The sequence below is a fragment of the Poecile atricapillus genome, chromosome Z (genome assembly GCF_030490865.1).
Source record: "Poecile atricapillus isolate bPoeAtr1 chromosome Z, bPoeAtr1.hap1, whole genome shotgun sequence".
Lineage (NCBI taxonomy): Eukaryota > Metazoa > Chordata > Aves > Passeriformes > Paridae > Poecile > Poecile atricapillus.
Window position 1 is genome coordinate 131400187 of NC_081289.1, and position 21829 is coordinate 131422015.

A 21829-nucleotide genomic window follows, 5' to 3' on the forward strand; every position below is an offset into this window, starting at 1 on the left:
ACAGCCTCGTGCTATAGAGACATAAGTTAGTTGGTTGGCTTTTTTGTTTTGTTCTGGTCTTTTGATGGGGTTTTTTTCCATTAATAGTACCATTTAAGTTCTTTAGTGGTGTTATGGAAAGTCTGGGGGCACACCATTTCCCACACCAGATTCCTCCACAGATCGCCCAAACAGAAGGAAAAAGGAGACCCTAAAGGTGGGATTGTCATAAATCAGGAAAAAATACGGGATTCAGAACTAAAAAAAATTTAAAAACCCCAAACAACTCCAGTCACAGCTTAATGAAGAACCATTTCTTTTTGAAGGGCAAGAGAAAAGCAGGGCTGGGAATTGTTCTATTCTTAATTTTAGAGAAGCATACCATTTCATACAGCCAGGTTCTTGAAGACTGCCTGTCTACCTACTTAGGTAGCTTCTTAAGAAAGAAAGAAACTGAAAGAAGAAAGAAGATAATGAGCTGCTTATCCACACTAAGCAGAAACTATTATTACCACAGGTCCTTCTGTCTGCATTAAAAAAACAAAAAAACAAAAAGAGACAAAAGAAAGAAAAAAGCTCAGACAAATATACATTAAGCTCTGAAAGCAAACCTATTATGACTACATGCATATGCTCTCATGCTTGCACAAAATTATTCTAAAAGGAAAGTAGAAATAGTGATATTCCGTATCTGAAGAGGACATTAAACAGGGAGAAGAAAATTTATCATGGCTGATTCCTGGCATAATTACTTAGATGAGATACCAGATAAATGACTGCTGGTCCTGGCCAATGCTCTGACAATAAAAAGACTTGGTAAAGTCTGAAGGTGTTTGTTCACAAAACCAGTCAATTCAATCCAGGGTTTGGGACTACTCCTATATTCCTTATTGATGAAAAACTCTTACATAATGTATTATTCCCAGTCTGTGCTTTCTGGAGTGTCACTGTCCAAATTCTGTCACATACTGGCAGATGATGATTTAGCTTGAGTTATTCAAACTCTCATCACCTTTCAGCTCAACATGAAGCATTAAGTGTCTAGGAAACACTAAGTGGTATAAAACATTTCAGATTGTCCTTTTAGTAATGCTGGCTACTGTAAACGGCTCAAACCTTCATCCCATTCTCTACAGTAAAGATAACAACTCATCAAGTTAGAAAGAGTTCAATAACCCCAAAACAGTACATTAGCATTATCACCTAAAGTTCTAGCCTTCCTTTAATAAATTCCTTCTCCTGTGGCAATGGCACTTGTTAGGAAAAGCCTAAAGACTGTGAAGCAACAGGCATTTTCAGAGGCTGATCTAATGGCTTACAAAGGAAGCACTAGCTTAATATTTTCTGCTCTAAAGTAATTCCTTCAGCACTTCTTTTTTGCCTATAGTATAAACATGCAGCAACATGAATCTATTACTGAAATGAACTCTAGACACAGCATTTCTTGTGCATCTGCCACTGAGGAGAAAATGTGAGAATGAACATGTGGCAGATGTTACTTTTGTTGCTTAATGCATTATTGGAAGGTGTTCAAATATCAGGGTGATTAGATATCATATGGAATATGGCAGAATGGAACACATGCACCAACAAATCCAAGGAAAGTGCAATTCTTCTGCAAAAGTTCTGAGTTTGCTTTCCTTTTCCCCATAGCAGTGTTTTCCCCAGTTTAATTGACTCATTCTCTCTATAAACCATAGAAGAAACGGACGTTATTGTGAAGTCTTTCCTTTTTTTTTCTGGCCTTATCTAAACACAAAACTTTGAATGTCTTGCATTTTCTTTTATTTTTTTTTTTTCCCTCTGGGCTTGTGTGGAAATTTGTTCCCTTAATGTGGTGTTTAATGGAGCTATTTTACTGCTTCCTCTAATATGTTTATGGTAAGTTCTGATATGCAGATAGATTAATAGAACTGAGGGCCCAAGCTGGCCTCCAGGTCACCTATCTAATCTGACTTCCTGCATATCATGAGCTTCGAAGGTTATGTCTACATATTACAAAGCAACATGATGAAGAGATGCCTGAGCTAACTCCAGAATCATAAATATTTTTGTCACATCATTATGGCATTCTTCCTGGGATGATTAGCTCAGTTGGAATACTATATAACATGGCTATACCACTGCTGGATACAAGCTAATATTTCTGCATGAGACCCCAAGGACGTCCCAGTGCAACATATTTCAATATGAGGCTGCTTGACTTATGTTGGCATCCCCTCAATTTCACTTAGTTTCTGATGTTTGAGACAAAATAAAGATAATGCTGAATATATATGTGCTTTTTAAAATTAATCCTTGCACATAATTCATATTTTTTTTGTTTTGTAATATAATAGAAGATACAAGTGAAAAACTAAGATAAGAAAGCCTATCTGAGATACTCAGCTAGAAAAGTCCTGACATATATGAAGACAAGGTGATAAGCAGAATGTGAAATTATTCCCATTGTTTTTTAAACTTATACAGCAATATGCAGAGGTTTCCAAGAGGACCAGAGCCATGCAAGTTGTAAGCTGTACAAAAGCAGTAGCTGACTTTCTACTCCTTCAGGATCTTGCTCTTCATTTGATTGTTGAAAGTAAAATGCAGAATAGTTCCATGGGCAAAAGTTAACCTTGAAGCTGTTTTGGATGTCTCCATGGGAAACATCCGAAACTAAGGATCCCAGGAGATCCCTAATTTAATCATTACATCGTATATTCACAAATAATGAATCCCAGTGATTTTATTCCTGAACAACTTGAAGAAATCCTGGCAGCAATATGACCTCTCTGTTATTACAGTTCCTATAGATTTTTATTCATATGCTTGGTATATATTCAGACCTGTTCATTTTGAGGTTAAGGGACTTCAAATAAATCAAGTTAACAGAAGGAAAACAACACAATACTCAGGCTTCACAGACTTACTCTGCATTAAAGAGCCAGCTCCAGCTGAACAAGAATCATGGCAAACAAGATAGTCACTATTGTAATGGTGAAAAAAGACAGTAAATCATACAAATTTTACTAAATGAGATATAATTTTAAAGCTTTGCTTAGTTATTTTTCTGAATGAACTTCCTCTTAGCCCTTCCTTCTACCTTGCAGGTATGATTTAGTGCAGTAGTTCTTTCTGGCTTTTTCACAAACTTAGGGTGAATATGTAGTGGGCTAGAAACATATGGTTCATCTTTCAAAAGAAACACTTATTTTTCTATATACAGCCTAACAGGGTGAATGTTGGTCTCTATTATGCAGATGCAGAAATGTGTTATTGTTCTGATTTTGACCTGCTTCCTCTATCATCCTCAAGTTCACAATCATCTGTAACTTTCATATTGAAGAGTAGTAATATGAATGTAAGAAGTCACTCCACTTTTCATCAGATTCCATTTAAGCCAATATCCATGTTCCCATTGGTAGCTGTACCATAAAGGGTAATAAAAGCAATTTATGAGACACCAAACAGTTACAAATTCATGTGTAAGAATCCACAAATTAATCATGAATATGATTTGAAACTAACTGGAGTTTGGGACTGGTTTTAAATGCAGCAGTTCCACTTTGGTTCTTTATTAATAACAAATAAATGTGATCACTAAATGGAAATTTTTTTTTAGAAAATAAACAACATCTTTTTGAATGGGAAATAATAGTGAAATATATAAGTCTGAAACCGATGAGTTTGTTCTTAAGTTCCTTCTGTTCCTTCTAATAGGCCATTTGCCTTCTGATTTTTAGTAGTTTTGTCCCTTTTCTGCCAGCTGAAATTTTATGGTACATGCCTGTTCTCCCCCTAATCAGCCATTATAGAATCATAGAATCATTAAGGTTGCAAAGGACCTCTAAGATAATCAAGTCCTGTGATTAACCTGACACTGTCAAGTCCATCACTAAATCATGACTCCTAAGTGCCACATCTACATCAAGTTCTAGGTACAGGTGCAGCCCCACCTCAAGTCCTGGGTGCAGCTTGGGGTGTGACACCAACATAAAATATAGTGGGACAATCACCTCCCTCCAGATACAAGGGCTTGACCCAGATACTATCAATGTTGGTGTGTTTCCAATTCTCCTACAGTAGCTCATTGTTGTTGTTGCCTTCCCCAGGGGACAGTGGTTGGTCACTGCTTTCTTCCCTTTGTGAGTGCCCTTGGCCTCTGTTATCTTCCCATTGTTTCTCCCTCTTGGCTAGGCCCAGGGCTAGCACCCTGCTTTGGTGTCCTGTGCTGCCAGGACTGCCCCTGCTGCCAACTCTGCCTGCTGAGTGCACAGGCATCCAGCTGGCTTGGGGAGGGGCTGGGGGGCAGCAGGGGTAGTGTGGGGCAGATGCCTCGCTCTTGCTGCTGTGGATGTTGCTGTCATTGCCACATCTGTGCTTTGAGCCAGGTCGTGCTGTTCCGTGGGCAGCAGGTCGTGTCCAAGGAACAAAAACATTGACAAGGTCAGGATCTTTAGTCCATTGTAATGGGTTCTGATCTGTAGGACTGGGGCATGGACTGTGGCTGGGCAGGACTGAAGGTGCCTCACATGTGAGGGACATAGGGAGCATCTATTCTCTAGTACTCCAACTTTTGTCTCTGGCATGTTCCCCTTGAATCAGGAGCTGATTGCTTAAATTGCTGGAATTGGGTCCTGCATACTTGCCAGTCTTCCTCCTCCTTGGACCAAGCCGCCTCCTCAGTCTCTGGTGCTGCCCCCTTGCCCAGTGCCTGCTGGCATGAACATCCAGCCTGCTTGGCGAGGGGTTGGAGAGGCAGCAGAGGCAGTGCAGGGCTGCTGCCTCACTCTGTCCTGCTCACAGAAGACAGGAGAAGCTGCTTTTCTTAGTTGTCTGCTGCATCATTGCCTCTTGTGCCTTGGCAGCGAGAGGCACAAGATGCTCCTCTTCCTGCAGCACAGCTGCCTGTGGTCCACTTGAAGGCAGGAGGAGGAGGAGGAGGAGGAGGAGAAGGAGAAGGTGGTGGCAGCATGGGATGGAGACAACTGCCATGGCACACAGCAGTCCTCTTTGTCCTGGCAAGCCTGGCAGTGTCTTTTGGAAAAAAAATCTGAGTATGGATCAATCTGCTTACCTTTGTCTCAAAACAGTCTCCTTGGCTATAAATTTTGTTAGACTTGATCACCAACAGAGGGAAAACACAAGATAAAAAACTAGATTGTATATATAGTCAAAGTGTTTTGGTTTGTATGTGATCTTGAGTGCTAAGTTTGAGCACAGACAAATTAGGTACACATGCGTACACAAAGAGAACATGGTTTCTGTTGTTAAGATACAATGTCATTTTAAATTTCTTAGATTTGGTCCTAGGCCTTTACTTACAGCATATAAGGGAGTATTTTTTTAAATTTTTTTTTTTTTGGGTGGCTGGTTTGTTGGTTGGTTGAGGCTTTTTATTGCAATTTTTTAGGCTTGGGTTTGGGGCTTTTTTCACTTGAGCTGTATATAATTGAGCTTACAGTTAATGGCTAATGATCTTAGTTTGGAACCTCTACACCCAAATAATTTTCTATAGACTTTCAGTTCATCAGCAGGAAATCTCATGTTCTACAGGACACTATGAACTATGCAATGAAAATATAAAGAAGGCCTATTTCAAACAGTGAGAGGAAAGTCAAGGCAGCTGATATTCATTGCCTTGTTCCACCTGCCATTTGAAGGAAGAAAATGTCTGTTTCTTGTCAGCATGCTGTAGGAAGAAAAGCAGGATGTAAGAGTTGCTGGAGTATGAAGAATAAAGGCACACCAAATATCATTCAAGTCAAGTCCATTGTTTGATCCATGCTTTTTTTCCTTTATCTTTGCGTATTCATATCATTTAGGTTTTATCTGTATGAACATGACATCCAGCTGTTGAACTCACAGGCAGTTTTCAAGAACTTCTAATTTACATCCTGAACATGTAACTATTTATCCTCTAATCCTATTCACACAGTAAATAGTTGCAATGCTTTCAATAACTTTAGTTCATGTGTTTAGTCAATGTTGTCTCTGTAACCAACAGGAAAAAAGTCTTCCATAAATGAAGTATTCCGTAGCTTTCAGAAATGTTATTTCTGAAGATGTTTTGTCTAGATTTTCATTCAACAATTCTGACACTCCTAGTTCTTGCACTGTGTATTAATATATTTTTAAAAAGTAGTCTCAAGGACTCGGGTGCCTCAGCAGGGACATATCTGTGCTTTCTTTGGTGCCTAGTAGCCACAGACTAGTGTAATAAGATATTGCTTGCCGTAATAGATATTACAGTATTTTGAAAGGTTTTTAAATTAGGTATAAACTTAGCCTCCTGTAGGTTCTTCTTTGGCTAGAAAGATGAGAGGAAAATAATCATTAAGAGATGTAAAGTTAATAAAAATCCAGACCAAATGGTGTCAGCATTTTCTTAGAGAGTGAAGTTTGGAGTTCAGGTTCTTTTAATCATTTGTGTGGAAAGCAAGGCAAAAATGCTTTTGGTATAAGTTTGTTTATAAAAAATTTACTAACAGTAGTAGTTTTCATGCATCTATTTAATGAGACTTTCATGCTTAGAACTTGAACTCAGATTGATATTTATACCTTCCATAGGAAGGAATGATGCAGGGCTTAAGAGATACACAGTACATAGTCAATGTACATCACTACCTATTTCACATAAGCAGGGCTGTGCTATTAAAGGAATGAGGTACCATATTAAAGCTATCAAAAAATTGTCCTGTAAGCCAAATTCCTTTTTTTTTTTTTTTTACAGTATTCAGAAAGGAAAACTACACTTATTTTTTGCCTTTTTTTCTTCGTGCTGTCTCCTAGTACTCATTCAGAAATTTGGACTTGCAACACAAGATAGAAATTGTTGCTTTCGCTCCTGTGAATGAGTTCACCCCCACTGGATTTTGTGCATGTGACTGAACAAAGCCCAAAAGCTTCCTTGTCTACTCTTTCCATCAATGAGTCTACTTGGCATTACTGCCTCTTACCTTGCTTCCTTGACCCCTTTAGATCACTGCACACTCAACAAAACTGTCACTGCAGAGTACTTCGTGGTGAATATAATCTCATTCCAACAGCACACGCAGGTTACACTGGAGGCAGGGAGTAACAGGAAGAAGAAGCTCCTCAGATTCAGGTTAAATACTGACCTCTGAGACACAGTGAGAAGACAATCCGGTGTGGTTCAGCTTATTTAGGTAATCATTCATTACTATAGCAAACACTTGTACAGCTGTATCAAAGCTATGTTTGCTTTCTCAAGAAGCTACTCAGGTTTAATTTATGGGCTTATCCAAATATTGTTGTAGGAAATGTTTTTCACTTAAAAATCCTCTCCATGACCAGAAGGGTGCATTGTCTGCACAGAATGAATTACTGCCAGACTTGAGACTGTGAAGACACATACCATGTACCATGGGTGGAGCCTGACCAAGTATTTCAGTGTTGAAATAATGGCATAAGAAAGGCATCTTTTGACTGCCTATTGTAACAGTGCATACCCTCATGTGGAAAGCATTTTTACACCCTATTCATCAAACAGAAAAGCCTCCACTGACACTGTAAACAGAAAGATTTTAAGAACCTCACACAAGAAATCTGACTGTAAAGGTCTACGGTACTGCTGAAACTCCTGTTGATGTCATGTTGGCAACCATGGAAGTCATGTTGACTTCCTCAGCATCTGGTGCTACCACACTTGATCAGGTGAGTGGTGTCTAAATACCAGTACACCATGAAAGGGAAGGCCACTTCTAACTTGCTCTAGGGATGAAAGTTAAGAAGCTTTAGAGCAATGGCTCTTAGAATGAACAGTGCAGAATTGAAAAAAAAACAACAAAACCAACCAACTGACTGCAGGCAATGTCCAGCAGTTAACTCTGCTCTGGAAATGAAGAAAATAGGAACATTTCATGTAGAAAACTTGTATCTGCAAAGATAAGACATGAGAAGTTTTACGACGCAGAGTCTGAACATCAATATCCTTGTGAATGTAGAAAAAAATCATTATTATTTGTTTATATGTAGTTGGAGACATGGATAAAATTCATATTCTGTAACTATACCAACTAAAAGACTGTGTAGAAGTTAAATAAGCAATGCATGGATTGCTTCAAAGACAAATTGAACTGTAGTCCAGTGCAATTTTCAATCCAGCTATTATTTTTATTTAACTCATATGTTACACCCAAGTGATATGCCCTGCAAGATTGCTGTCAATTTTCCATCAAAAATTATTTCCCAGTATTTTTGCACAGCTGTTCAAACTATAATTTCTTCTCAGAGAATAAATATAAAAAGGAAATTAATTTAGAAATACTGAAACTTTACCATATGCTATGGTTCTTTTGACATAACTTCATTTGCCACTGCAGAGATACATTTCAAAGATTCATGAACACTTCATGAATATCTACAGTTCAGAAAACAGCCAGATATTATTGTGGGAAATTACATGGTTTGTTGATTGCTACAATAATATTCAGCTGAACTATTGGTTAAAATGGTTTCCAGAAGTACTGTTCCTACTTGGGTCTTTTTTTCAGGCAGAAAATACAGTCCTACAAAAATAAAATCTTTCTTTGTCAGAAGGCTAAAAAAGATATTTTGTCTTCTGGTCATACAACTTGCATTTACAACACTTGTCCAGCTGTTTATAAGATAGGTTCTCCCCTGCAAGCAGGCATAAATCTGTGTTCTGTCTACTCAGCAGCAAGAATTATATACAGAACCATATCTGAGGTACTATAACATGGGAAAAAAACCTTTATGTATATGAGAAGGCATATCAGTGGTAGTTAGCAGTACTTTTACTATTTAAATTTTTATTAAATGTGCTGTAATGAGATTGCTGTAGAGTGGAGGCTAAATTAATGTTTTGCTGACTTGGCACAAAATACTAGTGTCTGGACAATATTAGGAAAAGTACTATGAAGGCCAGCTGAAGAGAAGATTCATCACTCAGACCTGAGTGTGTTTGGGGCATAAACATGTCTGTATTTTATAGAGTTCATGGCATAACATGTGTCTTGGCTCTGCCAAGTCTTGCTTCCTGTTTCTGAATCATAGATGCAGTATAGTTAAGTGTGGAATATTGGCCTGATGGCTGGCTGTGGAAGACAGGTTGCTGTAGCTTGATTCCTCACACATTAGCACCATCCTACACAGGATGTCATTCTGGCCCCTTCTTCTTGCTTGCATACACCTAAGCCAAATGCATTCATAAAGCATCTTTTATAAATTAGAAACATTGCTCATCCACATGAAAGCTAAGATTTGAAAGAGGAGATAATGTGACTGTTGTTTGCAGTAAATCCAGTGTGAAACAAAGTAGTTAATGCAATTCTGCTTATGTGTCTCTTTCCTAAAACTTCTAACAGAAAGAAACTTCTGTTCCATCAGAAATGCTGCAAACATGTATGAAATTACCTTTGTCATCTCTATGCAGCAGATATTTTTTATGGATGCTGCATCAGCCCCTTAATATGTGAAAGAGTGAAAGATATTCAGATTTTAAACATTTGAATGTAACTTAGTTTAAATTAAGCAGAAGATCAGATATCCCACAAAACCAATCTAGAATTTCTAATTATTTTCCAATTATATTTATCATTACCTTCTGGAATGTGAAAAGGAATTGGAGTAGGTCAACAGTCAAACTACTAGTTCTTGAGAAAAACCACATCTTTCTCATCTAATCCAAGCATTAAAGAGGGTGATTGAGTGCACTTTTGAAAAATATTTCAATACCTTTCTATTTAAATTTATTTTACTATTAATCACTTCATTTGTGAAATAGAGTTTCTGAGAACCTTGTTTTCCACTTTCGTTTTCACATAAATCTCTATATGTTTCCAGAGTAATTCATGTGTCTGGTATAGACAGACATAGCTATAGCTTCCTGCAAACAAAACTTAGAGTGCACCTTGTTACAGAAAGCCAGCTTTTGCAGATTTTTCAATGAAGCACGCATTCATTTTTCAATGAATGCAAATCAAGATTTGTATTATTCATTATTAAATTTATACACAAGGTCTTTGTTCATATTATTTCTGTATGTTGTGCTAGCCAAAAAGAAAATTATCCAGTATCAAGGAATTTAGACCCTCATTAACCTTTCTGCATTGCTGAAGATGTAGAATTATTATGTTGATGAAAAAAAGCCATGTGGATCATTTTTTCTCTTAGTTTAATCCAAACTGATCTGGAGAAAAACAGAAGAAAACCAAACCAGACCAAACCAGAAATACAAACAAACAAACAACCCCCACTGCAATGAGACATTCTTAAGCCAAGCCAATCAGAATTTAGATTTATATATATTTGAGAGGAAACTCTGAGGCAACCAGCACAAGTTTTCGTAGAAGATAATCTCTAAGAAACTTAAATTTATTTGGTTTAGAGTATAAGGCTACATAATTGCTTCTTGTTTAGATTCCAGGGAGGAGGTAACTTCTTAATGTGTTGCAAACTTTGGGTGTAGGAGACAATTAAGACTAGTAGTTGAAACCTACTAGGGTGCAGAGTACAGATCCTCTGATGGTTCTCTGTTACTCTTAACTTTTCCATTACTGATGTAGTGTCATATTCAATATTCACTTATTTCTTCATTTTCCCACATGGTTTCACAGGCTGTCACAAAGAATCAAGACAACACAGTCCAGTGATTCCTGTGTAATGCTAATTATAGTTTATTTAATTATTCAGAAGTCATTCTAATTTGAGAATAATCTGTGTTACTAATATGTTCACTGACCATCATGAAGATCTTGTCTATACAAGTATTCTTAAGAAATATAGGTCAAATCAATTAAAGTTAATAATTTCATTTTGAACTGCATTCAGTTTTTTTTCCTTTAGACTGTCACATTCAGGAGCACAGTGGTTTTATTTCAGCTTAAGATAATCCTGTCCAAAATATAAATAAAAGCATTTTTATTTCTGTAAGAGTTCACAAATAATGGACAAATCTATTCATATTTTGTGCATTAGCTGTGGTTGATTCCTCCTAACTTTTCCTTTCCTGTTAGACTGAGCATAAATTTTTGCCCCCCCCAGTCCAGAACATGATTTAGGTATTTGATCACTGCATTGATTTCCAGGCACGCCTGTAGGGTATGTGAATTAAAAAAGCCTCAGAAAAAAAATTCTAGCAAAGCTCACAATAGAGCTGTCCTCCAAAAGATCATTTTTTTCCATTTCTGCAGTACTGAATAAAATGTATAGGTATAAAATGAAACTCTGTAAGCAGTGAGTGAGTACAAATCTTAGGCCTGCTTGAAATAACAGCAAAATGGGTAATTTTCAGCAATATGTTTTGCATTACATTGGACAGAACATGAAATCAGAAAAAAAACATAAATCACTGTATAACATAAGTAGCAGTGTAACAGTGCTATAATTTATGTCTGTTTTACACAGCACTTGTTTTCATTCCTGCAAGCCTGCATTTTATCCCTTCTGTGTTCTACAGTCTGCTTTGGAAACACCTTGCTAATTTTAATATCATTTAGCAATTATCTCAGAGAGAGAAATGACAGCTAGATGCAAAATAGAGAGGTACCAAGGGACAGAAACCAGGTGAGCCAGGAGGAAAAAAAATATAATAGATACAGACAAGAAGGGTCAATCTCTTGGTTTTCCCCAGGCGAAGGAGAAAAAGCAAGGAGAGTGATGAGGAAAGAAACAGAGTCATGGAGAGGGCAGAACAAATAATTCAGTTAGCTCTGCATGTTGGAACTGTACCCATAGTCCAAGAATGTCAATGTGGGTTATCAAGAGTGAAGCATAAACAGCAGTCCTACCAAAACCCAACCTAATTTAGAAACGCAAGTATTTTTTTTTCAGGGATATTTCTTCTTGCAGTTTCTATGTCCCTTGCTTTAGGGTTTTCTGTTTCCATACACATTGTATTAGTGCTTGAAGAGAGGAATGCAGTAGAATAGCAAAATAGGAGATGTTCTCTGATAAATAATATGTTTTGGAATTATACCAGGAATGAATAAATTAAATGACTTGATATCTAAAGCAGACATTTCATTTTCAGTTTGGTCACACAAAAGTCAGCTCCAGTCAAGGACACTGTTCTTTTCTAGCACTCTCCAATGTATACCTCATATCTATATTTGAATTACTGCTAGTGATTCTTTTAGTAACTGGAAATTAACATTTTCCTACACATTGTTACTTTCCTTCTGACACGTAACTTTTCACCCTTTTTATAAGTTTAACATGCAGCTAAAGTTAAACTGTCCTAGTCTTATCAAAGGATGCAGCTTGATGTTACAACTAAACTGATCTAACCATAAACTGCTGTCAGAAAAAGCAATCTTACTTCCTCTTTTCTATCACCAGATATTTATTTCCAGCTCTTCACCCACCCTTTGCACTACAAGGTTTTCTTTCTCTTCCATTTTATTTTTTCCTTTTTTTTCTTTCTCCTTTTTATTTGTGTTTTAATTTCCTTCCTTCCTTCCTTCCTTCCTTCCTTCCTTCCTTCCTTCCTTCCTTCCTTCCTTCCTTCCTTCCTTCCTTCCTTCCTTCCTTCCTTCCTTCCTTCCTTCCTTCCTTCCTTCCTTCCTTCCTTCCTTCCTTCCTTCCTTCCTTCCTTCCTTCCTTCCTTCCTTCCTTCCTTCCTTCCTTCCTTCCTTCCTTCCTTCCTTCCTTCCTTCCTTCCTTCCTTCCTTCCTTCCTTCCTTCCTTCCTTCCTTCCTTCCTTCCTTCCTTCCTTCCTTCCTTCCTTCCTTCCTTCCTTCCTTCCTTCCTTCCTTCCTTCCTTCCTTCCTTCCTTCCTGCCTGCCTGCCTGCCTATCTTCCTGCCTGCCTTCCGCACTTCCTTCTGCCCTCCCGCCCTTCCTTCCCTCCTTCCCTCCGCACTTCCTCCTGCACTTCCTCTCGCACTTCCCTCCCCTGGAGCAGGAGGAGGAGCCGGTCCTGGATGCCAGCAGAGGGAGCACACCGCTCTCCCTGCTCAGGGCCGTGCCCCAGCACACTTTGGGGACCAAGCAATACGTGTGGAACAGGTTTGTGTGGAAAAGCCCTGTCCTGCCTGTTACAACATCAAAACGGAGATTTAAAACAAGCAATCGTTTAAACTGAATAATTGCTTTACCCTTGCCCTCATAGTGGATTTCATACTAGTCAAATAGAATAATCGCTGTTTATTTAACCATTTGGTCAGAATTCACATCTGGGACGTGCTGTAAACAGACATGAAATCATTTCTAAAGAGGTAACAGACTAACAGCTTTGAGAGAGCCAAAAGCGGCCTTGCAACTCTTAGAATTTCCATAAAGCAAGTAAATTTATGTAAGAAAATACATGCGAGCTAACACAAATAAAGCAACGTTCCCGCAAAGTCAGGAAAGCCAAAAGCTAAGCTTTAACTTCCTTAGTTTTAACTCTTCAGGTTGTATATCCTGTAGTTTTTATGGTAGACCATAAATAACAAAATGATACATTAAGGTTTCCATTTAATAAGGAAACCAGGAATAGAAAATAACACGTGTACGACTTGGCCAAGTAAACACTGTAGGAACAGTCTTAAATTTTAGTGTTTCCTGAGTCTGGATTGAGGATGTTTTAGACCCACATCTGGATCAAATGATGTGACTTGAGTTCTTCTCAGACATGAAACTGTGGCATAAGATTCATTCTTGCACTAGTATAACTCCACTGCACTGGTTTGTTTTCGATTTGGTTTGATTTTGATTTTTTTTTTTTTTTTTTAATTTTTGGAAATTTACTGTATTTAGATTGAAGAGAAACACCTTAAAATTTTACCAGCAAAGTAATTAATTTTTAAACATAGTATCACACTGGAGAAATAGGTGAGAAGGTTAAGCAAAAACATCACATCCTGAGAAAAATTATGTTTTTTGAGATAACCATGTTTAAGCAAGAATGTGCAGTTGATTGCAACTGATAATGATCTGTCTTACATGAAATTATACCATGACTACTACATCACTTGTAAGTGAATTGTTCCGTATTCATGCAAGCACAAGTGTGATTAAACACCTTTGGTCATATTTAAAGTACTCCATCGTATTTTCCAGAGCTTATTTTTTTGGCAAAAACATCTGTTCTGTCTTTGTGGTACTCATAGCAGAAAACTCCCATGGTGAACTTCAGTTCTCTTATTATTTATATAAAATGCCATTATCTTTTTGAGAGCTCAGCTGGAGTCTCTGGAATGTGCACCTCTCACTTGGTTTGCAATGCTCAGCTTTGAAAATGTCTACAGTCACATTTAAAGAGAGGAAATGTTGGTGCACACAAGTGTTATGTGCAGATCACTAGTTGGGATGGATATTTGAGATCCATGAAAACAAAAGAGAAACCAAGCTGTATCTGGTTTTACTGTGAGTACGCTGTAAAGCATCCTATGCAGGTAACAATCTTCAACAGCTGCAGAATGCCTGAAAAAGTCAGAATCAGTTTTGAGCTATGAAGTATTCAGGGTTGGCCTGGTTATGGTGATGGCCTCAGACATGTTATCACACCCACCCTAGCACATCAGACTTTCCTCAGAGCTGGGCTGAAGTGGATTAGAAGAAAATTTATCTTTCATCTCCTTCCCACCTGGACTCCAGATGCACTGCAGGGAGGAGGATTATTTGTTCTCAAACCTGTGAAGGATTATCCCTTGGGCACATGACTTGTAGGGTGGTGTCCAGAAGATGGGTCTGGGAGGAGGCAGGTGAGGATTCTGGGGCTGAGACTGCAGGACGAAGCCCCAAGCTTTTTCCACAGTTGCACACAGGGCTGCCACCTGAGGTACCTAGATTTTACTGCAGCTTCCACACTCCATAAAAAATGAAAAAAAAAAACCAAAAAAAACCTGCCAGCTTCACTATGAACCATTTCAAACCAATTTAGGTAACTGGTCAATAATCAATGGAACTTCCGAGTTCCATTATAGGGTTCACTTGCTGCCACTACATAATAGTTCCAGCTGCAGTTAAAAATCAATGAGTTGGCTAATGTATATTAACGTAAGAATTACATAAAATGAGATTGAGAAGGAAAATGCAAGTTCTGGTAGCCAAAACAAGCAACAGAGTAAAACTACAACACATAATTTCAGGTTATATGTTGGTAAGCTCATTATCAGAGTACAGACACTAAAAGAATATGTTTCCTGGAGATTCCAGCACCAGATTGCAAGAGCAGATGTGACAGTTACCTCTCTAAGAAGGACACACATCCTACCTGTGGTGATGAGCTTGCTTTCTGCTTCTGCCAGCACTGTTTTCTCTGGCAGGAAGAGAGCTTCTATGAAGAGCCCTCAGCAGACCTATTGCTACCTGATCTTGCCAGGTTATCAACTGTGTTATGAATTCTATTTTTGTAGTATTTTTCCCTCTTATATATTTTTAATATATACTCAAAATATTCTTTGCAGTCCTACCAGAACTGAGATCAATAAAATAGAGATGCCAAACTACATTATTTCAACTAGTAAGCTACAATATCAGTCACTGTCTAGCTTCCCAGCACAGCCTGATAGAAGTTGCTTGCAGTGTGCCAAGTCTATCCAGAACAGATAAAATGGAAGAAGCTATACTTTATTACTCTTTGAAAAATGATTTGGAAGCATAATCACCTATTTATGGCTTTCTGATGAAGCTGCAGCTAATGAAGTTACATTCTTTGTAATGCTTTCTAAAAAGTCTTTCAAAGTTAAAACTGGCTTCTTTAGCAAAAGAGCAAGTGGAAGACAGAAGAAAAAGGAGTATTTTAAATATACAATTGTTTCAGGGCTTCATAATGGCAATGTTTTGGAAACATATTCTGCATTAGTCTCTTTCTCCAAAAAAAATTGTTAGGAGTCCAAAACTAAAAACTTTTCTTCTGAAAAATATGCCTTTGCTAGACCACTTTATATAATAAAAAGTTTCAACAGTTATAAATAAAGAAGCATCTCTTTTTGTTCCCCTCAGGGACACAGGGGATCCAGTGGCCTCAGTTTCACACTCAATATTCCATCTGTGGATTTTTGCATCTACCATAACAAACATGCCCATAGTAACAGAAAAATATTACAAGAATGGGGTCTTGTAGAGAAAATGTCACTTGTAATGGCCTATTTTTAGTAAGCTCCAGATAGGAAACAAATAACATCGCATAAGTATAATAGCAGCCATGAAATACAGGGTAGCGGTAAACCATGCAAATGAAAAAAAAAATAAAGCAAAATTATGCTTCCTGCAATAAAAGGATCCGTGCTGCAGAAAGATTTTTGGTGGGTTTGGAGTTGGTCCGTATATGTGAGATTTAGCACAAAGGGTGTAAGGAGTGTTAAATCATTTCAGCCACAGTGTTAGACCAAGGCTCTGAATTTCAGGAGTCAAGAAAGAGTGCAGGGTCTAGAGGTTCACAAAGTACTTTCTCTAGAGTAAGTCTGACAGATCCTCACTTGAACTATCACAGATACGGTTCACAATTAGAAAAAGATGGGTTATTAAGAGCCCATTTCTGTGGCTAGGAAAAACAGTGTTTTCATTATCAGTTTTTTTACCTTTTTTGGATGCCCATGACATTCAGAGAGGGTTTCCCAACTTTGGTTTAGTCACTGTTACAGTAGCAGAAAATTCAGACATCAGATGGTGTCAGACAGGGTGTGACAAAGTAGAAATTTTCCACTCCTGTAATCACAGAGGAACTGGAATCAAACATTCAAACAGGTTCATAATCTGTTGGCATTCAGTATTTTATTTTGTATAGAAAAGGGTTGGTAACTTCACTAAAAGTAAAATTTATTAGTGGGAGGATTTTGAAAAAAGAAAGAAAAATTATAAAACTCCTTTAGGTTTCCTTTGCTGAGATGCTAATATGGGACATTTCAACACATTTTAAGCAATAAACATATGAGAACAAAGGATTAGGACAGTTCTCTGTTTGCATCCCAACAGGAATACTAACCAAAATGTATATTGTAAAATAATTCAGTTGGTTATCCTGGACATACAGTGAGTATTTGTAATAGAACTGCCTATTCCATAAATCCTTCTCAAATTATTGTTTTACCAAAAACCCATAATTTTTCTTTCCTTTCAAGCTTCTGCTATACCAAGTTTTCTTAGAGTCATATCATAATCCATTTTTACAACAGAAATCCCTAGGGAAAGCAAGAGGAAATTTCAAAAGCTCTTTATTTCAACAGAGTTGGCTCATCATAAGCAATTGTCTCAAGTACAATTATTTGAGTTATCTTAAGGCCAGAGCCTTAGTAAACAGGAAAAAGTGATATAACTAAGTTTATATTAAAGTATCTTGTTTGCAGAATTGCGTCCTCTTGCCAAACCTGGCATATCTTGTAACTGCTGGATGATTACCCAAGAGAACTAAGTCATTAAACTGAATTTTCTTGCGCTCATTTTTTCATTCATTTGTGCCAAAACCCTTGATCTGAATCTACCTAAACACATAGGAATGCCTGTCAAGGAGCAGATTAATGCCTTTTAGTTCCCCCTTAATACACTGTCCAAACCTGTTTAGACCATGAAGGAAAATACAACTGCCCAAATCAATATCAGGTTCACCACTAGGTTCATCATTCCTGGCTGGTGACCCAGAGTGACTGTCAGCAAAATATTCAATCGTTTGTTGAAACTTTTAAAAAGTTGAAGCCTTAAGTCCATATCCTGACCTGTTTAAATGACAAAGACACACATTGCTGTGTTGACTGGCCTCAGTAGTTGAGCACCATGAGGTTAGATCAAGAGTCCCTGAGGAGTAGAAGCAGGACCAAGAACAAATAGAAAGGTATAATTTAGGTTTTTTTCAGAGTAGATTTTAAGAAATTAATTTTAAATGTGGTTGCAGGAACACGCATTCATTTCTGGAAAGTCTGTTTCCTGTAATTTGTGAGCTACAGCTCTTCGGTGGCCGAACGCAGCCCGTGGTGGATGGGCTGTACTTGCAGCATCAGCTGCTCCTGAAAAGACTTCAGCACACCCCAACCTCCTCAGGAAGTGAGGAAAAGGACATCAATGCTACCTCCTCAACTTCCTTTCTGAGCTGCAGATCATTGCCAGTCATCGGTGGTCGCCCCACTGAAGTGTCACTCCACCTGCTCCTCCCACGAGCAAGCACGAGGTGAGCAATTGCAGCGCTCCATTTCTACTCTGCCTTGCTAAATCTGAGATGCCCCAGCCTGGTGTGGTCACTGCAGGGGCTGACACTATCTGCCCAGTCACAAGGACCTCAAACACCATCTACTCACACTCAAGTAGATGCAGGTGGGAGGACAGTGATTTTCTTAAGAAGGCTGCTCTTATTCGCTTACTGAAAGGAGAGGAAAGCTCTACCAACAAAAGGTCATCCATAAGTCTTGAAAATTAATATATAATGGTGTTGACATATCTTTTACACCTGGTTAGTTGTCTATGATTTGTATCTTTTCTGTATGTGTCTAACAGGACGATAGGAAAATAACACAATTTAATGTCACTGTTCCATAATAGTATCTTAGAAAATAACTTTTTTAACAAAAAAATACAATAATGTTCATAAATACCTTACTGATTTATGTTGTAAAATAATTCACTTTATGCGTTTTACAAAGTTATATTATAAATTCTAAAAATAATACTATGAGTGTTACATATAATAGAAAATTTTTCATTTGGCAATTATTTATTTAAAAGGGGAACAAATGTGTGCTGTTTCACAGGTAGGTATTGATGGGATGTTCTTCCAACTTCACTGCGACTTCCTAGTTTTACTATGATCCTTACTGGAAAAGTTTTCACTGGGTATAACCTAATTATTTTAGTCTTTGCTACCTTTATATAGTATCACTAAAAACACAGGTGTTAAAACATGTTATTAATATACTCTAATTACAACTGCTAAAATTCAATTATACTAAGACATGAATTAATTATTTTCATTGTAATGGGAGCAGAACTGGCTTTCCATCTCTTCTAATCAAAAATCTGTTCAACATTTTAAAAACCTATTGCAAATATTCTGTGGATTGTTTTTAACCACACTTGTTTGACAACTAAAGAATGAATAGTAACTTAGTATTTAGAAAATTGCCATGGTAATGTGATTGTATTAGTAAAATGATAGTTTAAGTTATTGATATGAATATAACTATGAAACTACAGCTGTTAAGCCCATGACCTTTAAACCTTTAAGAGCCATATTGCCAGTAGTCAGAATTTCCCCATCACTTTGTTAACTAGCTACTAATTTCTTGAACAGACAGATAATGCCAATTCAAGTCATAGCTTTTACTTTCAGGCACTGTACCAAGGTTTAGAGCCAGATTTTCATATAAGCAACAAAATTATGATTAATTCTTTCCTGTGCTGAGGTCTCTGCTAACATTCAGATCTATTCCTAAACCTATGGATCTAGAAGTCTATTTCAGAAATTGCTTTTTGGAATGTAGAATAAATAGAATTAGAATAAATAAAGTCTAGTTGTACTCTGATATATAGGGTAAATGAACTGGCCAAGCTGCATTTTCACCTGCTGCAGGTAGTTTTCTCTGAAATTTAATGGTAAAGGGAGAGATTTTTCAGGAAGATGAAATGAATTCAGGCCTTATCAGAGTTAAAGCCTTCAATTAATACAAGTTCAATAGTCCTTATTTCCCAAGATGTCAGCCAAAGCGACAGATTTGAAGTGTTCACAAATATCATACAGATTTAAGACTTCCAAAGAAGAGGAATATTTCTGAATAGAATTTGTATTCAGGCTATTTTGGAATTATCTTTCAGATTTTTTTTTCCAAAAGGTTTATATTTTGATTTTAGAAAATTGCAGTTCTTAAGACAAAAAACGGTAATTTCCATCTTTGCAAAGCACTGTTCTGGGAAGGATATGGAAAGAGGCAGGAAAGAAACTTTCAGCATTGAGAGCCTGGAGAGCCTTGGAGGCTGGAAGCCTCCAAACAAGTCAAAGCCCTTGCTCAAGGTCCCATGTCCAACCCCATTTTGGCTGAGCTTCCTGGCCTTGCCTGCTACCTGGGAATGGAGATTTCCAGGCTTCCAGATTCTGCTGTAGGGCAGTAAGACAAGCAGTGCCTGTGTTTCATTTTATAAAAAAGGGGAAAAATTAATTTAAGAGATAATCATTAAAATAAGAATTTAAGTATTGGAATAAAAATTTCACTGCTTCTCAATCCAGGTTTAATTTTAACTAACCCAAAAATGAAAAATCCTTTCTTTAAATAAATAGGTTGAGTAACACTTGAATTTTATTCCTACTGCAATTTTCATAGGCCTGTCTATACTCCTAGAATGTTATTCAGTTTTGTGTTATGCTTACTGTACAAAAAATAGCTTATAGTCTGATGACATTTACGGAAAGGAACAAAGACCTGTTTTTGTTAAAATGTGACTAGAAGCCAAATCTGCACAGGACAAATGTGGGTGGGAAACTTGCTCTCCAGAAATTTTAGGCATGTTTAATGAAACATACCTGAAACCTTTATTGTATAAACACAAGGAACCTGGGAGAAAAAATGGATGAAGAGCTGCTAGACCAGGATATGAAACCAGAGATCGTAGAAGTTACAAACAGCTACTGTAACTGAAGCATAGGTGTAGGATTTAGGGGAACAGAGAAACATGAGGATGAAGGTGGTAAAGTGATCCATAGTGATGACAGGCACTGTGAAAAAGAACAAATATAAATAAAATCAAATTGAACTGAGTCAAAAAAATCAATCTCTGATAAAGAATGATGGTGCAAGTTTTCTGGATTAATGTTGTAAATCTCTGTGAAATCTTTGGATTAGATTTCTATAGAAACAAAATTTTGATACTTTTACAAGAGACAAAAATTACTGCAAATTTACATCATCATAGGAGACTATAGCATTGGATATCCAGCTCATAAAAAAAAGGGCTGCACTAGTTAGCTCTGAATGGATTGGGTCTAAGCTGACAATCAGCTGAACCCATGGGAGGGCGTGTTAGACTTTGCTTAAGAAAGTAGTAAAAGAAATCTGAAACACTTGGCCATGAACAAAAGAAGATGTGGACACAGAATCATAGAACAATTAATGTTGGAGAAGCACTCCAAAATCATTGTATCCAACCATTAACCCAGAACGGCTGTGTTCACCCCTAAACCATATCACCAAATTCCATATTCACACTCCTTAGGGGTGGTGATTCCATCACTTCCTCAGCAGCCTGTTCCAATGCCTCACTACATTTACACTGATGAAATTTTTCCTGGTACTGAGTATAAACTTCTCCTGTCACAACTCAAGTGAGGCCACATCCTCTTGTCCTGTTGCCTGGGAGAAGAGTTGCTTTACTTTAATAGAGGGACAAGCAAAAACTGACCTGCAGGGCAGGCCCTCAGTTTCAGATGGGTGAACTAAGAAACTCCCTGAGTTATGAAATATTTTAGCTTGGTGATAAAGAATATTCACACTCCCTCATTTCCTTCTTTACAATCACTCAGTGGCTTTGGTATGAATTTACTTCCCATTTTGGGGAAACTTAATGGAATCTGTTGAGTGACAAATATTTTTAACAATGAGTGTTGTTAAGTGCTAAGAAAGTCTCATTCTGAATGCTTTCCACTGTCAGTTGAGAACGTCTTTGCATTTGTGACCATATTGTGACCATATTTGGATGTTTATTTGCATTTATAAAGTTGAGATAAATAACGTAATCTTTTGTGAATACTTTAGGTTAGACAAGGTGTGCTTACAAAATTCATTTGTAAATCTACAAATACATAATTTTTACATGGCAATGGACGTTTGAAAGCACAGTCTTGGCAGCCACTGAATGATATAATGAAATTCAATTTGAAGGCTTCGAGTTCTAAATCAAAGATCATGCAACCATGAGTGACTAAGTGTTCTTACATTAATTTTATAATGGTATTTCAGGTGCATAAAAATATTACTTAACTA